Consider the following 6,898-nt stretch of genomic DNA (forward strand, 5'->3'; position numbering starts at 1 on the left):
ATTAAGCTCTTGCCTGTCACTGGAGACTCAGCGTCCAAGTGCTAATTTAAATGTTCCCTACGCACAATAAAGCACAACAAAGTATCCTCAGAGAGAAAAGTAAAATCAGACAGTCTCGTTCCTGATTGCCATTGCAGCCAGCCACACATCTGCAAAAGAACAAAAGAATTTGCAGTGCTGTCTGTTTGTAGGGCAGCAGCAGGGTCTCGTGGAGGGGGTGCTGCACTGGGTGTTTGGAGCGCTGGACTCTAACCCCACCTCTGGCACTGACCTGCTGGGTGACCTTAGCACAGCACGTCCCTGCTCTGTGCCGCTCTTTCTCCTCCCACTCTGTCTGTCTTGCCAGTTTAGATTATAAATTCTGTGGGGCAGGGACCATCTCTCACTGTGTCTGTAGCATGATGCAGCCCTGATCTTGGATGGGGGGTGGTGTCTAGGTCAGGGGCAGGCAAACTATAGCCCAGGGGCCTCATCCGGCCCTTCAGACATTTTAATCTGGCCCTTGAGCTCCTTCCAGGGAGCGGGGTCCAGAGGTTGCCCCGCTCCAAGCATGCCATGGCACCGCATGGCTCCCAGAAGCAGCAGCATGTCCCCTCTGCAGCTCCTACGTGTAGGGGCAGCCAGGGGGCTCTGCACACTGCCGCCGCCCCAAGCGCCGCCCCTGCAGGCCAGCAACCATGGCCAATGAGAGCTGCAGTGGCGGCGCCTGCGGATGGGGCAGCGCACAGAGTCGCCTGGCCACGCCTCCGCATAGGAGCTAGAGAGGGGACATGCTGCTGCTTCCAAGAGCTGCAAGTGCCACTTGGAGCCTGCCCCCCTCCAGTACCCCAACCCCCTCCCCAGCCCTGATCCCCCTCCCACACCCTGAACTCATTTCTGGCCCCACCCCAGAGCCCACACCCTCAGCCGGAGCCCTCACCCCTCCCGCACCCAACCCCCAATTTTGTGAGCATTCATGGCCCACCATACAATTTCCATACCCAGATGTGGCCCTCGGTCCAAAAAGTTTGCCCACCCCTGCCCTAGGTGCTACTAGAACAAGCATAATAATAGCAATAATGAGAAGCTGAAAAGTCTTCAGGATGGATACTCAAGGGACCCATCCTTGCATCCAGGGGAGAAATTCTTGCTTGATGAGATTTAGGGGTTAGGATTGATGCTTCTCTTCTGCTGAACTGTCTTTGTTTTAGTATTGTAGATTCATACATAGCTCTGAAAAGCCAGGAACACATCCTTTTTAACCATTTTATTTGAGGAAGGGGTTTTTCTTTCTTCCCCTTTATGGTACTGTACTCTGGGGAACCTGCCCATGGCTGCTCTGAAGATGAAACAAAGGGCTGTAATCCATGCAATATTTTCTTTTAATCTGTGGAATTTTACATGCAAATACCAAGCCATAAGGAGAGACTATACATTTGAGAGAAAATTAGGCAGTGACCATGATGCAAAGCAAAATTTCCCTCCTTGTCTTTTCAATGCAAGGTTTTTGAACAGTAATGCTGAGGCTGGAATGGTGAATTCATCTGGTGCAGTCTTCAGCTAGTTAATGCCACTGTAGTCTAACGACCAAATCAAACTAAGGAGAGGTTGTCTTTTTCCAAGAATATGGCAGTGGGGTCACTAGGTCAGTGATCAAAAAGCCAACGTCGAGCATTAACCAGCAGCAGCCATCTGTGCCTCCTGGGCAGGGTCTCTTACATTCCGCGTTCAAAGAGATGATTGAGCAGTGTAAAAACGGTTTGAGCTCTATTTGTGGTTCACTGAGGTGCTTCCTGTGTTGTCATGCCTGAGAGATCATCCTTGCAACAGAAATGCAGTCAGCTGAAAGCACAACAGCACACACACCCGGGGTAGATTACATCACCCATGAATATGGGACTTTTGCGCTTCATTAATATGTACGCAAGGTGGATCTTTATCTTTCAGACGGGAAATATATCCTGCCATATCTGTCGCAGACTCAAGCGCCAGGGAGCAAGAAATAATCACTTACAACTATCTTTTTTGGTATTTATCATGCGATGATTCTCTTCCCCACACTCACACGCAGACCAGAGAGGCAACTTTACCAAATGGCATCACACCTAAAAGCCTCACAGCTGATTCAATAACTTTTGAGTGGCAGCCAACCATTAGCATTACAGGATCCAACCCAAGCTATTAAGAGGTTTTTTTTTTCATATAATTGCACCTTTCATCCCAAAGGATCCTCAAAGCAACTTATATCTCGATCACCAATTTCTCAAATTCTCCAGCAAGCACCTCCATGCTTTCTCCTATGCTGCCCCTTATGCATGGGAGGAACTCCTCACAAAATTCCACTAAATCACCACATTGTCCTCCTTAAAACCCTCCTCTGCCATGATATCTACAAAAAAACCCAACCCTCTGAACAATGGGTAAGCAGCTGGTGTGCTGTGATTGTTGCTTCTCATGCTGATCAGTAGCAGCTCACTATAACTTTGTGCTCTCCATCTCTAAACCTGCTGTCTCTCATCTACTAATATTGCAAGCTCTTTGGGGCAGGGACTGTCTCTTTGTTATAATGATGCTGAATGCCTAACACAAAGGAACCAGGGCCTATAGACTCTATAGCTGTGGTCCCCAACCTTTTTCATCTGGCAGGCGCCAGATGATAAGCCACAGAGGACTGTGGTGGCAGACGAGCAGCAATGTCAATAGGCATCACCGCTGAAATACCCCGACACGCAGCAGCGTCCAAAGGTGTCGCTGCTGAAATGCAGCCGATTTTCGGCGGCGACGCCTCTGGATGACGCTGCTTGTTGGCGGCATTTCGGCGGATGCTCATCCGCCGGCCAGTACACGGGCACACTTAGACGCCCCGGCGGGTGCCATGGTGCCCACAGGCACCATGTTGGGGACCCCTGCTCTATAGTAATAATAAATCTATTCACATAAACACAGCACAGCTAAAATGCAGCCAGCAAGTGACATCCAGCACTTTGCACAACAATGGCCAAGGATGACAGGGCAAAGCTTTTCAAAGGATGCCAAACTTTAGGAATTTTAAGGCATCTCTCATCAAAAATCCCTGCATGGAACTGGATAGATCTTCTTCCAAATGATAAATGGGTGACTCAACCCACATGGTATTTGAACTTGGGATTCAAGTGTAGGTCCTGTCCTCTATTTTATGCCTAAAGCTTAAAACAGGCTTGAAGTATTTGCCATGAAATGTCTTTAGGCCACAGAGTCTCTTTTAGCTACATTCCTGGCTATGACCTACAGACAAGTCTTGATTCTTCAGATTAATATAACTTTGGGGGGAATGAAGAAGGACCCCTCACTCACGCTCGGGACAGGATTCCAAATAGCTCGTGCACTATATCCACAAGCAGCCGGCCAGCCAGCAACAGTGAACCAGCTATTTGCTTACCCAGAAGTTGCAGTGGAGGAGAGACAGGGAGGAAGTGAGTTATGTTGTTTGATCGAGTCAGCTTGCCCTGATCCAGCAGATGAGACTCGTGCTGGTGCCAAAACAGCTGTAAGGGTAGGGGACAGGGAAAGAAACAGCAAGGGCTACTCTAGACAGAGCGTCACACCTTTAGTCCTGCTGCCTGTAATAGCATGGAGACCAGGCTGCAGTGTCATGGGGAAACATGCAGAGAGAGGGGTGGCAAAATGGGCCATATATGAGAGAGAGCACAGCTGCGGGGAAGAAAGATGAACTCGTGGTTAAGGCACTTGTCTGATACTTAAAAGACCTGCATTTGATTCCCAGCAATGCTGAAGGCTCCCTGCATAAGGCACTTAATTTCTCTGTACCTCCATTTGCTAGCTGTAAAATGGGGATAATGCTTCCCTCCTGTACAAGGGCTTTAGAAGAATAGCTCATCAATGTTTGTGAAGTGCTCAGATACTCTGGTGCTGGTACGGAGATACTCATCTGACCAAAAAATGTATGCAGGAGGCACAAAAGTAAGTCAGTCGAGTGCTATTTTGGGAAGAAGAGATGTTGCTAGTATGGGTGAGCACATTAGAGTAGGCTATGTCAACACTACAGCCTATGTCGGCATAATTTATGTCGCTCGGGGTATGAATAAACCACCCCCTTGAGCGAGATACGTTACACAGACTTAAGCACTCATGCGCACAGCACTATGTCAGTGGGAGAGCTTCTCCCACCGACAGAGCTTCTGCCGTTCGCAGAGGTGGTTTTATTATGCCGATAGGAGAGCTCTCTCCCATGGGCACTGAGTGTCTTCACCAGACGCGCTACAGGGGCGCAGCTGCATCGGTACAGCTGCAGCGCTGTAGGTGTAGACATGGCCTTAGTCTAAGAATAATCTTGATTGCCAGTAGATGGCAAGAAATAGGTGGAGTATAAATTAAATGTCACACGTAGACAAAGAAATGTCATTGTTTGTTAGTCAATCATTTAAAAAGTAACTTCCTCTTTTTCTTGGATATATGCAAGTTGATAAATTTATTAATTATGACTATTATTATTATTTATTATTATATTCTGCCTTGGGCTCCTTAGTGGTCATGTTTGTTGCATGGACCCTGGTCTGAGAACAAAAGGCATCACCTGATTACATAAACTTTGCTAACAAAAATCAACTGTACACACCAGGGCTAAATTCCTTTCACTGAGGAATTGCTCTGGATTTACGCTGGTATAGCAGACAGCAGAATTTGGCCCCAGGAATTGTCAAGGTGACTAACATCTGGCAATCCTCATAATCTATAACGTGAGCATGGGGGTGGGGGATGGGGGTTAGTTTCCTATGTAGAGCAGGAAGGCTTGGGTGGTTTAGTGACCCGACACAATTAAGTGAGATACTTGTGATCCAAAAAAACACAGCTACAAACCCCCATGCTGAAAGCAATGGATGGCTAGGTGGGCCAAGCTATGCAATATCCTCTTCCTTGCCGAAGTATAAATGTTCATCTCTAGACACCACCGCCTGCCCCCAAACCACAGCAAAAATACAAAGCAAGCACAAAGATTTCAGTTTGCCTCTCACTGTTCATTCCTGATCCCTTCAGAAATTTCCTGGAAAAGCCATTCACTTCTTTTCACTCGGGACCTGACTGGCACCAGCCCATTCAAACATCACGGCTTTGGAAAGTTCGACTCAGACATTACTGGGTGCACAACTTGTTTTGAAAACGCCTCATGGCTGAAAAGTGACCGTGAGTTTAAACAATGGGAAGGGGGGAGGAAAGGTCTGCAAACTCTGGCTGGTTTAGTGATGAACCAAAAATACAGTCTGCAAGACCACATATTCCACAAAGTTCATGTCCATAATTTCCACCCTCAACTCAAACTGCAACCTCTTCTGCCTGCTCTCTTTCAGCAGAGCCAGGGGAACACTATGACCAGGGCAATACTTTTTATGATGTTCCATTGATTGCTTGTGCGTTCACCTCTGCTAGCCACTGTGCATCTCATCCGATTTCCCCTTGAGCACTCCCATTATTCGCATACACCCAAATCACAGGGTCCCTGCAGCATCTCGCTGCTCAAATTCTCTAATTAAAAGCTGCCATTATTACTAACCCACGAGCAACTGGGGAGGGGGCAGCTATGGTTTGAGTCAGGAGGCCTTTGCTCCCCCAGATTGCAGCATTTCCTTCCAACCTCTAATTCTGGCTCATCACATTTCCCGTGCAGAGTGAAAAGGGGGGGAAATTAGGCTTTTTTGCCTGCCTAGTGTGTGCACTAGAATAAACAGGGAGGCGCTGACTATTGCAGGTACCCGAAGCATTCTGGGATACATCATCTTGCAATAGCTGCTGCACGGCTAATCTGGGCCCTGGCTCTCTCCCCCCGGGGAACGGCAGCACCTGCCTCTTGTGCTTTGCATGGGGGGGACCCAAATCCCCCCGACGGTGGCATGAAAAATAAACCCAACCCGCGCAGCCCAGGGGCCGCCCGCCGGGCATCCCCGGCAGAGCCCGCGGCAGGGCTCGCAGCCGGCTGCAGGGAGGTCTCGGGGGCAGGGGGCTGCAGCCCCGCTCCTGCCCGGAGCCCCGCAAGCGGGCAGCGTGCGCCGGGCTGGCCCCTGTCCCTTCCCCGCGAGGGGCGCCTCGCCGCTCCCGGCCGGGGCTCGCCCCTCTGCAGAGCCGGCTCCCGTGGGGCGCCGCCCGGGGCCCCCCTCCCGCATCCCCCGGCTGGGGGGGTCTCCCCGGCAGGCTCCCCCCGCTCACCGGCCGCCGGGGAGGGATGCTCCGGAGCCGCCGCCTCTCGCTGCCGCCGCCTGTCTCGGTGTCACACACAAAGAGCAGGAAACGGTTGCAGCAAGTGCACTTCCTGAGCTCCCCGCTGCGCGCCCGGGGACCGCCCCCCCCCCCCGCCGGCTGCACGGGGGATGCTCCGGCTCCGGCTCCGGCCCCCGCCGGCTGCACGGGGGATGCTCCGGCTCCGGCCCCCGCCCCCCGCCGGCTGCACGGGGGATGCTCCGGCTCCGGCTCCGGCCCCCGCCCGCTGCACGGGGGATGCTCCGGCTCCCGCCGGCTGCACGGGGGATGCTCCGGCTCCGGCTCTCGCTCGCCGGCTCCACGGGGGATGCTCCGGCTCCGGCCCCCGCCCGCTGCACGGGGGATGCTCCGGCTCCGGCTCCCGCCGGCTGCACGGGGGATGCTCCGGCCCCCGCCCCCCGCCGGCTGCACGGGGGATGCTCCGGCCCCCGCCCCCCGCCGGCTGCACGGGGGATGCTCCGGCTCCGGCCCCCGCCGGCTGCACGGGGGATGCTCCGGCTCCCGGCCCCCGCCCGCTGCACGGGGGATGCTCCGGCTCCGGCTCCCGCCCGCTGCACGGGGGATGCTCCGGCCCCCGCCCCCCGCCGGCTGCACGGGGGATGCTCCGGCTCCCGACCCCCGCCCGCTGCACTGGGGATGCTCCGGCTCCGGCTCCTGCCCGCCGGCTCCA

The 6,898-nt window shown here is 53.0% G+C and overlaps 1 protein-coding gene across 2 annotated transcripts in view; it reads right to left on the bottom strand.

Annotated features, from left to right (window-relative positions):
• The window catches only part of CYFIP2 (cytoplasmic FMR1 interacting protein 2), a 75,873-nt gene extending 69,574 nt beyond the window's left edge, over positions 1-6,299 (bottom strand). For both annotated transcript variants that reach the window (XM_050961280.1, XM_050961279.1), the window contains exon 1: positions 6,178-6,299. The gene's annotated coding sequence lies outside the window, so the exon portion shown is untranslated. The remainder of the gene's footprint in view (positions 1-6,177) is intronic.
• Between the last annotated feature and the right edge of the window lie 599 nt (positions 6,300-6,898).

Source organism: Gopherus flavomarginatus, chromosome 7 (genome assembly GCF_025201925.1).
Source record: "Gopherus flavomarginatus isolate rGopFla2 chromosome 7, rGopFla2.mat.asm, whole genome shotgun sequence".
Classification (NCBI taxonomy): Eukaryota; Metazoa; Chordata; order Testudines; family Testudinidae; genus Gopherus; species Gopherus flavomarginatus.